Source organism: Ambystoma mexicanum, chromosome 6p (assembly GCF_040938575.1).
Source record: "Ambystoma mexicanum isolate Mex_15411 chromosome 6p, UKY_AmexF1_1, whole genome shotgun sequence".
Taxonomy (NCBI): domain Eukaryota; kingdom Metazoa; phylum Chordata; class Amphibia; order Caudata; family Ambystomatidae; genus Ambystoma; species Ambystoma mexicanum.
Window position 1 is genome coordinate 491,499,590 of NC_090935.1, and position 14,534 is coordinate 491,514,123.

The following is a 14,534-nucleotide window of genomic DNA, read 5'->3' on the forward strand; positions in this document are numbered from 1 at the left end:
CCGCCCGGTTGTAGAATCAAGCTTCCTAGTAGTCATCAGCGCCATTTAGAGTATCTGAAACATTGATGTGGCTCCTTTATAGTAAGCAGGGAAACACCATGGCACAGAGAGAATTGACGCTATAAGTGCAGCACTTCATAAAATGTCAATGGTTCTGCTTTGCACATACTCTCTGCTTCACAAATATATTCAGTGTGCTTTTTTCACAACACTGTTCCTGCACTAACTCAGTTATCAGTTATCAGGTAAGAAAATCATGTCCATTCAAGCAAATGATCTGTAACGTTTTTACTTTTGTTACTATTAGCAAGAGAACACAGCACAAATATAATCAAACCGGTAGAACCATTAAAGATATGGATTGGAAGTCGCATGTAAGGCACCATTTCTGCTTTTCTATCTTTATTGTTCAACCCACGATTACACATATTTCCACCCACATAAATCTCATCATAAAAAGAGTGTGAGCCTGATTCATGGAATTATGTGTGCGGAAATTAGGCAACTTGTGTGCCAAACTGCATGTGTAATCCCGTTTGTCGATTCATGGACCGACTGTGCAGGACTTCTCTGGGACTTGCGTGGAGTTCGCAAAGGCCCGGCACATCCTGCAGGAGACTCCATGCAGAGTGTGGGCCGGGTCTACGCAGTGACCCAAATAGGGATAGGGGGATCATGCAGAATGAGGTAGAACACGCACACATGTGGGCATGTTGAGGGACTGTGCACGGCCAAGCACTCGCACGCTCATACCCAGTCAAATATAACCTTATTCATAGGATTGAAATCTGAACGTCGGCTAGAGAAAAAACACCCGCAAACCCGGAGCTCATATGCCATATGATAGCAGGCGTAAACGTCAACACGCATAGGACGAAATGCCTACAAAGCATGCAATACACACAAGACAAACATCTAGAGGCACAATGAATCCAGCAATAGCCAGAGCTATCGTGCACAGACACTGCAGGAGGAGGTGGATGCCCAGGGACTGGATCTTCCCAACACACACTATGCTTTTTGGGAAGCCAGATGACCAGGTCTATGGCAGGTACAGGTTCCCCACCATATAATCCTAGACCTTGTCATGGAGTGGGAAGACGGCTAACATCACCCACCATCTGCTCCCAGGCCCTTACCCCGCTAGAAAAAGGGCTGCCTGCACCCCATTTCATTGCCACTGAGTCCTTCCAGCACGCCACTGCAATAGTTGGTGGGATAAAGCAGGACACACAATCACGCTGTCTACTCCAGGTTCTGTCATGCATAACAGCACGTCCAGTGTGTGCAAGCACATATATATGCCCTGAACTCTGGTGGAAAGGCAGAAGTTATGCAGGATTTATATTCAGTGGCATGCCTCCCCCATGTACTAGGTGCAATAGACTGCTCCCATGTTGCGCTACAGCCACCCGGATTGACAGAGCACATCTACCAGAACAGAAAGCACTGACACTCCATCAATATGCAGGTAGTGTGTGATGCCAAGGGAATCATTATGGAAGTCTATGCTCATATCCCAGGCAGCACACATGACAGCTACATCTTCTGCATGCCATCACTGCACTGAGCCCTGGTATCTGGAAAACATGGCAAAGCATGGCTCCTTGGTGAGTTTGAACGTTGATGAACATGCATTCATGTCACACACTGAACAATGGACCCTGCCAATAAATGACAAAAACAACCATGTACACATTTACAGGGGACAGTGCCTTTCCGCTGACTACCTTCATGATGACACCCATGAGGAACCCCACAACACCATCTAAGATGAGATATAATACTGCACATGTAGCCACTATGGGCATAGTGGAGTGCAACATTCGGAGTGCTAAAGTCATGGTTCCACTCCTTTGACAACTCTGGTGGGGGTTGTTATATGCACCACCAGTAGTCTGTAGAATCATTGTGGCTGCATGTGTCCTGCACAATGTTGCCACATGGCGCTGTGTACCAGTGGACATGCAGTGGGACACCGGCCTCACCCACAGGCATCACCCTTGCCCATGGCTAGCCAAAGGGCACGTGGAGAGGCTGCATGCACAAAGATGGTGTAATCATACTTCACCTAAATACCAGCCTCTCTGGAGTACACACACTCAAGCTACCTTCCATGTGCCATTTAATGAAGAATTGGGGTCTATCTTCCGTGCCCACAACAACTTGAGAATGTGCCACTGGGAGGGCCAAATGGTGTGCGTCCATTAGAGATAAAAACAAAATGCACAAACAGAGGCCCCAGAAAAAAAGACTTGTAAGTAGGAGTATACCACTACCACTTTGTGAAGTATGGATTGAAATCATTCTGGAGGCTGAACAATTGTACAAATGCAGTAAACACAAGAACAAGTAAAAATATGTTGCTACAAAAAATGCATCAACTAGGCAACAATCAAATCTTAGCACCTAGCCATTCATTGACACCAAAAGCAACATGCCCACCAATTCCTTTAAGAAAACCAAAATCGGATTGAACACCTGTGGGACCATGTGCACTACAGGCACAAACATATCCATGTTGCTGTGAGAGTTAACGCAGGGGTGCAAGATCCCATATGTGACATACATACCGGGAATAGGGAAAATAGGGAGACATTGCACTCCAAATCAAAACAACCACTGAAGAAGAGCCAATTTGTAAGTGAGCAAAAGTGTTTGACACACCCCAAGGCCCACTTTCACAGAATAATGGTGCAATCACACATGAAAACATCCTGCGACTCGTGCCCCAAATCTGCATGGCAGTGCACAAATGAACAACACAGGCATAGCAACTTGACACAACAGTGTCCATGTAGTACACCCAAAAGCAAACAGCACAAGCAAAAAAGTCCCAGACCGCCATCACATGGACAACAACAACTGTACTGAATGTAGACACCAAACCACACACATGACACCACAAGTAGGAAGGCATACTACATAATTGATGCCAACAAACTCATACGAGGACAGCCCTGGACACACCATGTGTGTTATACAGCAATTAACTGGATCATTGTCCAACCCATTCCCTGACAACCACTATGCTCACAATACACAGTCACATCAAAGCAGTCATGTTGAATCTGAAGAAAAACAGTGCACTACAAGAGAAATGCACATCTTACCTCTTCCCATGTCAGCCTGCAGCTGCTCGACTGTGCAGTCCACCAAACTCCCCCTCTGACAGCCTGGAAGCCACCAAACACGTATGCGGTCTCCTGTGCCGCAAACAGTGCTACTTCATCCACAATTCCTGCATCCATCATTACATGCCAAATTCATCTGTAGAGAAAAATAAAAATCATACAGCAACATGTGCCCCCCTGAGTGATACGCAACAAATGCATACAATAACTCACCAGCCACAGATCACCATGTGTCCTCTGGCACACATGCAGAAACATTTGCCCACTGCACGCCAAACCAACATGGACAACCCACACAGTGACACATTATTACCCACCCCCAATCCCTACACTGCCCCACCCCTATCCCCTCCAGTGCCATGTAGTGAAGGACCATGTCACACTTACCCATCATCATGCTGATGGTACCTTCCCAACACATGCATCTGGTCACATTCAGCATGGCACTGAGAAGACCCCCAAAAAGAGAACACTGAGAGGTTTTAAACCCTGGAGCACCTTCATAGTATTCTCAATGCCATGGTGTGCCATCCCCTCATCAATGTGGCCATGGGACAATGCATTAAACACTGGCAGATGAGACGATGATGCCAAGCCCAAGAAGAAGTGAACCAAAAATCTCACCAATTACATAGAAGACAGGATCTTGCAGAAGGCAGCACTTCAGAGAGGCAGCTGTCAGACTGGAAGGCAGGGCACTGAGGCAACTGGCATTAAACACACAAGCAAACATGAGAAAGCAATGAGAAACAGAGGCCAAGGACAAACACACACAAAAGGGAGCAGGCAACAGGAAAGTGCAAGGTAAGGCAGACTTCACTGGGACTGAATTGAACTGGGTCAAATGTGCATTGAACTGAAGGGAGTATTGAGATGCACCCAAAAGCTGTCAATAGGCCTCATAATAAATGATGGTATACCGTGCACGGTACATGGTCACCATGTCAACCAACAAAGACTGGACAATCATGTGTGCCTGGTGTCTGTGGAGCACATTGGATCCCACAAATGTGCAGCAATGCTTTTATGTGTGTGGATTTGTCTTGGGACTGCCCCCCAGAGGGGGAAGAAGGACCAAGATTGGACTGCCTGCGTGGGTAGGAATTACCATTAAAAAACATTGTATTGGATGCAAGGAAACACTCACCACCACAACCTTAAACACGTGTCACAGCACACAAACAGCCAGGCCAGCCACTCTCATGACAACTCACCAACTAAGGCCCTAGAATGATCACCCCCCACTAGGATCCCGTAACCAGGGACACCATGAGTGTCTTGAGGAAACAGCATGAATAGACAGACACACAAGCCTAACAACACCATGTGTCACATGCACACAAGAAGCTGGACCTATTCACCCCAAAACAAGTAAAAGAAAAGCGACCCCACACAGTGCCACACTCCCTGCCACAAACCACAACACAAATGAGAGCCTGAGTGCCCTTCACTTACCTGTACAAGGTACCCACCTGCCTTGCATCCACTGCATCCCACCTCGAAATACATTTTCAAATGACAAAGACATGCTTTGCAACAGCTTAAAGATAGGGCACATCCATGACAACTCATGTAGGTAACAAGAAAATATGCATACACCACCCAGTGTACAAGGATCACAGAGTGCAAGAGGGAGACAGGACACAGAGTGACGATTGACTAACAGTGGAGTGGAGCGGGAGAGAGAGTGAGAGGGACTGGAGAAAAACATTGCAAGGCGGAGACTGTCTGGAGCAGAGATGAGGATGGACATGTCTGACATCACAGTCGGTGTGGGCATAGAAAATTGACCCTAGGGAGGAAGATGGAGACCTGAACACCTCTTGAAGTAGCATCCTGGTCGGAGAGCATGGAATGAACAGAGATGGACAAGAACCACATGTCGTGGTTTATGAAGGACAAAAGTGGGTGATGGTGAAGGGCAGACTGGTAAAGAATGGGCACATGTGAAAGGTTAATCATTAGCTCTACATCAGAAAAAACACTGGCAACACCCACTATGGCTTGCAAATCACAAAAAGACCCATGCATGCTACATCCCTGCAAAGACAGCTAGTAAGGACGACTGTATACGGGTCCAGAAATCTTTTTCCGACAAACTCCAATGTGCTCAAAACAAGATCAAGGAAGAGTTGGACAGGAAGAAACCTATCCCCACTGATGCTAATTGTGACGGTGAGCAAGAAAATCAAATTGAGGATAGTGTGATGAATAACCTAGGAGACCAAAACCAGAGATCATCTACAAATGGTTTTGGTTTCTCTATGATGACCACTGCTGAAATTCAAAATACATTAAAAATAACACACCCCACAAGTTGCCCAGGAGTTCTTCTTCCCTCTAAGATAATCTTAGAGCATAAAGACATTTTTGTCCCGTTTTTTGTAGATTCGTTAATGCTACCTTTAATTTGGTAATATAGTGCCATCTATAAAAGATGTGGCAGTGAGTCCACTTCCAAAAAAAGAAGATTTTGATCCTAAAGATGCAGCAAACCTATGCCATATTACAAACACATTGCTTCTATTAAAATTAGTTGATAAAGCTGCAACCACACAGCTCCAATCTCATATGGCAATGGCTGGTATTTTATACAAGTAGCAGTCGGGCTTCCAATGCTTTCATGGTACTGAAAGTGCTTTACTAGACCTCCAGACCGAGATGCTGTCCATTCTGGAAAAGAGCAGATCGGGGCTGCTGGTCTTACTTGATCTATCGGCAGCTTTCGATCTGCTTGATAATGGAATTCTGCTGGATAGATTGGCCTCGGTAGGTTGTTGCTCAGAGAAGGCAATCAGATGGCTAAAAAACGTTTCTGGAAGGTCGCAAATCACGGGTTTATTGGGGTGATACTTCATCTGAAGTGGAAACTATGACCTACGGAGTCCCTCAGGGGGCATGTTTGTCCCCTCTGCTTTTAAATATATATATTGTTGCTCTGTTCATGGAACTAGAAATAGATAATAGTGGCCTCCAAGGTAAAAACCCTTGGCACCTATATGTCGGCCAGTTTGAATGCAGGGGCCCATGTGGAAGCTATTGTAAAAAGCACTAACTACCAGCTAAAAGTGCGGAGACAGGTAGGCCCTCTGATCTCAAAAGATAATCGGGCTAAGCTAACTAGGGCAGTGATACTCTCACGGCTGGACTATTGCAATGCTCTCTTCGTTGGCGCCAGCAAGGAAGACATTCAAAAATTGCAGCAGGTACAAAATGCTGCAGTGCGCTTTGTCTATCAAATGGGTCAAAACAAACCTACATCTGTAGCCCAGAGGGAGCTGCACTGGTTACTAATCTCTGCAAGTGTTTCCTTTAAACTGTTCACAGTATGTCATAAATGTATCTACAGACGTGCTCCCCAATACCTTAACGGAAAGGTGGTCGTCTATCACCCCAAAAGAAATCTCAGCTCTGCACAGGCCTGTTACCTGGAAACAGATCGTATAAAAAGGGCTCAGGGAAATGGACGTGCCTTCCCAGTTCGGGCAGCAAAGGCCTGGAATGAGCTGCCGGAAGCTCTCCATAAGGAGGAGGACCATTTGGTCTTCATAAAATTGCTGAAGACCAGATTGTTTGAGTGAATACCTGTGTTATGGCTGTCTCCCTGTTGATTTTCACTGCGACAGCACGTGGAGGCCTAAGGGCTTTGGCGCTATAGAAATGTAATAACATAACATAACAGCACTCCAACCATATACACAGAGCCTACATCAACCAACATCCACCCCTGTTCTACAACACTGCAAATGGACCTCTGGACAACATACAACTGTTGACATACCTCCCAACACACCACACACCCTGATTGAGACTGTCCCAGTAAGTGTGCGTGGATTCCAGGGTGCACTTGCAACTCACACAGGGAGAACGGATGAAAACAAGCTGTGGGGGGTGGACAATCTCACACATGCATGGGACCACATTGTGGCTATGCAATGTAGACTCAGTGACAGCGGCAGATGACATGACGAAGGTATCAAAATCCCAAAACATGTAAGACACCCTGGTGCAGATAACCAACAGAATCAAACACTGTACAAAAAGTAACCTCAATGGGTAACACAGAAGTAGTCAGTCATGGGAACGCATGTGCATATCTGTCCAACCTGACATTCATCAAGTGTGACAAACATGTCCTCTCGAGTTAATGCACACAAAAGACCAGAACTGAGTCAACATATGCTTCGTCATGAAGAGCTGCAGCGGAGGATGAGGATACATGTCAATCAACGTGTGCGATACATGTTAAACAGTGGCATGGCTGTGCAGGTCATGTAAGTGGATAAGGGAGTGAATTGGGAAGTGGCACAGGTCAAAGAGTAATATGCACAGGGAGTGCACCTGCACAGCATGGTAGGAAACATGTGGACAGGGGGAGTGGAAGGGTGGCAGTAAGGAGACATCATCACGGTCAGTGACGGTCAGTGAGGCAAGTGTTGGAGTACAAAATTACACAGAATACATGCCATCAATCAGTACCTACATTCAAGACTTAATGAAGCCCTTCCAATGGGTAGTGTGTGAATAGTGCTGCAGATTCACTTCCACTGATGGGTTCACTTATCTAAGTGTATCCACCAAAGCAATGCACACGGATAGAAGCATAACTGCATATACACACACATGCATGTGTACAGACACAAATCTGCACAGACATTCACTGTGACACAACTTTAACCCCCCTGTTCATCAGGATGTGTACTGCATGCAAACACCAATATGACCAAGAACACTGACAAAACACGCAAGACAGTGCACATGCTTACCTGCTGACTGAGCTGACATGATTTAATTCCCTCATCATCTCCACCAGGAACTGTGCCTCAAATTCGTTAGCGGTGGGCCAGTACCTGGCAGAGGGTATGTGGAGTAGGGATGTGAAAGGGTGCATGGTGGACCTTCCATGGAGTGCAGTCACTGCATTATTCTGGAGCACTGCAACAACATGGGACAATGCATTACAATAGCTTTAGTTCAAAATCATGCATACAGTAGACATACGTCAATATTCCCTCCACCCAATATTACCTGCACATGCCATCCTGTTGACCACGAAGCACCAATGGCAGTTGACATCACTGTGAAAGGCTTCTTGTCCACAACTGCATTCATCATGTTCTTGAGAGGTCAACTGGACATCTCAAGGGAATACAAAAATAAATAAATAATTCTACCTTGGAAAGGGCAAAACAAGAACGCATGCCAACATCTGGACCAGGGGAATTGAAAAAAAAGAAAATTGTCCATGGACAACAAATAAAACAAAAATGTCCATCATGGAATTAGGGGGGGGAGTCCACCCTGGAGGGGGAAGCGGGAAGGGGCCAGGGTGCATGTCAATGTCCACATGAGTGGACACAAAAATTAGACAAAAATAAAAATAAAAATCCCTTCCATGGGCTCATGGACCTCACTGCAACAATGGACCAGGAGGTTGTATTTGCTGGTCCCCATCCTGTGGTTAATCTGCAGGTGGATGTGCTGTTGGTGCCCTACCATGCAGTGCCAAGGGCTGGTCTTCACTGGCCACGGCCAGCCATGACACGGTTGAATGCACTGGCACAGTGAGGTGGTGAGGTCTCTATGCATTTCCTCACGGATGGCTGCAGAGTCTGTATGTATGCTCACCTCTGATGTATTGAGTTTCCCTGAGAGTGTCTGCCTGAAAGCAACCCTCTCCTCATGGATCAGTGTCTTAGTGGTTGGGAGTTCACCATGGATAGCAATCCTCATGGACAACATCTCATTCCTCAGCTCTTCACTGTGTGCTCGAAGATCAGCCTATTGGCCCTTGATGTTGGCCTCCATGCAAAGTCTGTGGGAGCGGCATGAGGACCACATGTCCTGCAGCTGTTGCTCTACCCCGGCCGCTGGTGGGGTCATGGACTTGGCCATCGTATCCATCCTCTCTGACATTTTGTCCAACACATTCCCATGTCAGAGGGCAGCACGCAATATCTGCTGCTCTCATCTCCCCAGCCTGCACATGGCCCCCACATGTGCGGGGCCCACTGGTGGCCAAATGCAAGGGACCATGTCTGTTGCTATGGTGCCCCTGTCGTTGGCTGCAGGTCTGCCGCCCTCCCTTGGACATCAGCCCCAGGACCTGAAGCCAAATCATGGGAAGGTTGCCTTGCAGCCCTAACCACTGCAGACGGGGCGGACAACCACTGAATGGCCTTGTGAAACCAGCTGCCTCACCGTAGACTCACAGGCCCCATCTGATCCACCCATTGGGCACTCACCTTTGCCCTCTTTGAGGTATACACATCAGGTTCAGCATCGAAAGCCAGCTGAGTCAGAAGTGTCCGAAGAGTCTGCAGAACGACTGAGGATGGGCTGAAGTACCAGTGGGTTCTCATGGCCTAATGCACCACTGTGATGCTGTCCTTGTCCTTTAGTCCTTTTTTCAGGTGTGTTCTGTGTTATTTTCTGCTACGAGTCAATGTGGGACTCCTGGCAGTGCAGCTCTTCCTCTTTTTGATTGTGGTGAACAGACCCTTGGGATTCCCTTATGGCAACCATGTGTGAGGGTACAACCCTGTACCCCTAGTGTATGCTTTTGGGCTCCTGTGTGTGGCCCACAGAGAAGTGTATGCGCTAGTGGAAGCTCCATGCTGAATTTGACAGGTGCTCTGAGTATCCTCCATTTTGGGATACCCAGGCCCTGCCATTGGAATCAGTTGATTCCAGATAGGAGACAAGATTGCCCCTGTGGCCTCTTGCTTTCTATTGCCTGTCACCTTGTTTTCCCAAAGACCTGGGAAGCCCTGACTCTGTCCCTTCCCCTGACTGGCTGTTGGGTGGAAGTTCCATATATGGTATTGTGGGGAAGTCCAGGCCAGACTGGCTGGAGCCTTCCCAGTTACTGTATGTTGTGGGTACACCCTTAGGGTGGGACATGGGTGAATGGAGTGTGGAGTGTGTGACCAATATGCTGGGTACTTGTCCCTATACACTTTTTTTTTTCTTTTTTTCCTCCATACACATTCTTTGTTGTGAGTGTCTGGAGGGAGGAGAATGGCCTGAATGCACAGTGAGCCTGATTGGCTGCCTGCCTGCGTGAATGCCCTTCTGAATGATTGACTGCTGAGCTTGGCCCAGCAGTGTGAATGAGAGACAGAACAGTATATCCGGGGACCTCTCACTGATGGAAATTGTTCAGAAGCTGAAGTGGAAACTTGAAACTGCTAATCCCTGAAGCCCAGCAGGAAGGAGAAGAATAGGTGCTGCATTTGCTTCGACCCAATCAAAAGCTGTCAAGCCTGTCGAGGACTGATCCGAGAGAACACCTGGTTAGGAGACCTCTCCCCCAGCTACGAGGGATCATCGTGCAGACTGCTAACCTTCGCCGAAGCGCCCTGGAAGCCAGCCTTCGAAAGACTGTCAACCGGAGACAGGGACCACAGAGGCATCCGAAGTAAAGCACCCAGACATCAAGGCCATCGAAGTCCATTGTCGTCGACCAGGGTTCAGAGGATCGCCGTAGCCGCTGGAAGCCTGTTGAAGCTGTGTTACCCAGAAGCGGGGATCGCTTGACGCCGTGCTGCTCGATGACTGGTGCCACAATGCTCCACTTTTGCCTAAGACATTTGAATCCATGGACTCCCTCGACCGCACCGCCGAGCACTTTGTCCAGCCGGAGAAAGTTGAGGCTGCCGACGCGTCGAGGAGAATCTGCCGGTGGGTTTCCCACCACTCAAAGACCCCAAAGATGCCGAAGACCGACGCCTTTGCTGGGCCAAAGTTCTTCAGTGACTCTTTGCAGCAATTAACTATTGCTGTCAAGGTGCATCGCACGCCTCGTCTTCGCAGGACGTCCTCGACCAATTGTCGATCAGCACCGCCAGGACAGAAGCTGCTGACTCAACGCCATCAAACTCTTTTCATCGAGGACTCTCAATGCCAAGGTTCACCTTCTTCGAGGACTATCAACGATCCGCGGCTCCTGCCTTATAGGGGGTCACTCAAGAAGGATTTGTCGATAACCCATCGAAGAAATCGGCTATACCAGGTACATTGGGGTGGTAAAACATTATAGAAGGAAATAAAACTCTGCTAAAACAATATATGGACTGGGCTTGTTTATTATCTTATTTACAGGTTGCCCAGGTAGGGGGATCCTCACACCGAACTGTGCCTGGGGGTAGGGGACGCAGCATTCTGCCAATTATCTAAACAACTTGTTTTCCTCCTGAAGTCTATTGTGGGTTCACTTTATTAATTGATTTGTATGCCATTTTGAAACTGTCTGCAGTGGATGCATTTTAATGTAATCAAGAGTAATTGTGGTGCCACATGGAGACTGTACATATTTATCATTTTAGAATTGCCTGAGCACAAAGTGTGTTATTGTATGTGTACATAATCAAAGCCTTATTTATATAACAAACTGTGTTTTCACTAACATAGTGTGTGGAAATCCCTTTGTTGGTGCTTGGGGACTAGCCTGTACTTAAGAACCAGCCTGCATCACCTCCTGAGAGCTTAAGCCTTGATTGCTGATCCACGTTTACCAAATAGAGAATCTGGGCTGGGATGCTCTGTGCCTCTCCTCTGCCATATAGAGAGCAGGAGTACAGATCCCCCCTCTGGTCTATACATTGGTGGCAGCGGTGGGATGCTAATGGTTTTAAGAATCAGTGTGTAACCTTGCCACTTACAAAATATCCACACTTTGTGAATTTGAGGTTTAGTTGCATACTAGATAACTACATTACAAGTAATGGAAACTATTGAAAATGGTAAATTAACCCGCATGAGCTTGGAGGCTCTCCAGAGTGCTTGTGAAGCCAGGGAGTTAGTCTTTGAAGATAAGTGTAGGGCTGAATGAGGTTGGGCTAAGTGTTTGTTAAGCAGAGTGCCTCAGACAGGGTATGACTGTATTCTGAAACTGAGTGTGGAAGAAAGGAGTCATTAGGAGTGCATGAAGTCTACTTTGATTGCCAAGTTTGGCAAGACACCTACCCAATACCTTAAAAGGTTCAGGGAATTTAAGAAAATAGAGAATGTGTCTTGGCTGGGTGAGTGCTTCACATATGAACATAGTGGGGTGGATTGATGGTTACAAAGTGTCAAACTCACTTCACCGGAAGAAGTACCAAGCGGTGAGAGATGGGATAGGAAACAGTAGCAGTAGCTGAGGAGTTCTTCCTACCATTGTACCTCTCTGCTGTTAAACCAAACAGGCAGAAATATCAAGCAGTTGGAAGAGGAGACATGCCTGGGATTCTTCAGCTGCAGAGACAGAAGAAAATATAATGTCAGAAACCAGAAAACACAGATCAAGACTCCACTGCCCTCTAGGTAGAAGCACCCACCTGGGAATTCTTCAGAGATGGACCCAAGTGGTGTAAAACACTATCCCGTTGGTGTTCAGTGTTCCTCTAGGTTCCCTGGATTCAACTACCGGTTTCTAAGGTAAAGAAATAGGTAAGTATGAACTACTCAAGGGCAACCCCAGAGACCAATTATAGAAATAACGAGTTGTCACAATACCTGAGGTTTAGGGAAGGATAGTTCCATGGAGTAGTTGTTGGGAGTTCTTGTAAGCAGGCAGTTCAAAGGTGATTCCCAAAAACCTAACCCCGCCGGCACGAGGACGCCTAAAAGGCACCAAACAGCAAGCGTCTCTAGTCCTGGTGCTATGAGAGTAGTCCAAGTCCTGTTCGTGTGCAGGCAGTTGAGGTATCCAAAGCGGGAGGCAGAGAGAGTCCATGTGGTGTTCCAAGTCCTGTTAATGTGCGGGCAGTTGCAGTATCCGAAGCGGGAGGCAGAGAGAGTCAGTGTGGTGTTCCAAGTCCTGTTAACATGCAGGCAGTTGCAGTATCCAAAGCGGGAGGCAGAGAGAGTCAATGTGGGGTTCCAAGTCCTGTTAACGTGCGGGCAGTTGCAGTATCCAAAGCAGGAGGCAGAGAGAGTCCATGTGGTGTTCCAAGTCCTGTTCGTGTGCAGGCAGTTGAGGTATCCAAAGCGGGAGGCAGAGAGAGTCCGTGTGGCTTTCAAGTCCTGTTAACATGCTGGCAGTTGCAGTATCTGAAGCAGGAGGCAGAGAGAGTCCATGTGGTGTTCCAAGTCTTGTTAACGTGCGGGCAGTTGCAGTATCCGAAGCGGGAGGCAGAGAGAGTCATTGTGGCGTTCCAAGTCCTGTTAACGTGCGGGCAGTTGCAGTATCCAAAGCGGGAGACAGAGAGAGTCAGTGTGGTGTTCCAAGTCCTGTTAACGTGCGGGCATTAACAAAAGTGCAGGTAGAGGCTGATGAGTTCCAGAAGAGTTCCGAGGTCTGTCAATGGGCAATCCAGTATGACACAAGAACGGGAAGGCAAGCAGGAAGGGAGGTGGAGCAGGACAGAGCGGAAAGGGACGAGGTCAAAAGGAACGAACATTCAGGCACTCAAAGCTAACGGAGTAGGTCTAAACTTCAATCAGAAGCACCCGTTGTGGGAACGGGACGTGCCTTTATCATGCTATGTCTACGTCCACGTCGGACCTGGCGAACAGCTGTGTTATTGTTTATGTTACAGCATCGTAGATGCAACAACGTAGACCGTTGCCACCTGTAACAAGACAGGAAAGGCGAACATCGATGAAAGGACGAGCGGGCATGATTGCGGATTGGAGGTTTTGGCATATTACTATGTCGTACGGCACAAGAAGGGGATGAATTCCTCACAGTTTCCTCCCCCAAAGTCGCATTCAAACTTCGGGAGGCATGAAAACGAGCCACCAAACATGATGTTGCAGACGGGTTCCCACAAGGTAGTAACGGACACCGTTCCGTATCTTGGTATCCAATAACACTTGCACCTTGAATTCTTCGGAACCCTGCACTGAGACACTGGAAGGTCGATTAGCAAAACGGGTATTTGGACGGAATGGTTTCACCAAAGACACATGGAAAACCGGATGTATTTTCCATGATCTAGGCAGGGTCAGCGCCACCACCGATGGGCTGATAACACAGGCAATGACATAGGGACCCACAAAACGTGGCAACAGAGAATGACGGCAGGGAAGTCGAATGTGCCTAGTAGACAGCCATACTCTCATGCCGACAGTGTAAATGGGAGCCGGGATACAATGCCTGTCTGCGAACTTCTTAGCGGAGTCATGTGCCTCATGCAACCGGGACTCAATATCTCGGCGGACACTGGTGAGATTCTGGAGGCAGTCAGAAATGGCAGGATGATTCAAAGGTAGCAGAGGGTCCATAGGTATGGACCGTGGATGTTGGCCATATAAGGCAAAGAAGGGCATAGGACCAGTAGAGGAATGTAAGGAGTTGTTGTATACAAACTCTGCAGCGGTTAACACCGATACCCAGGAGTCCTGATGCTGCAGGAGGAGGCACCAGAGGTACTCCTCTAAGATAGCATTCACCCTTTCCGTCTGCCCATCGGT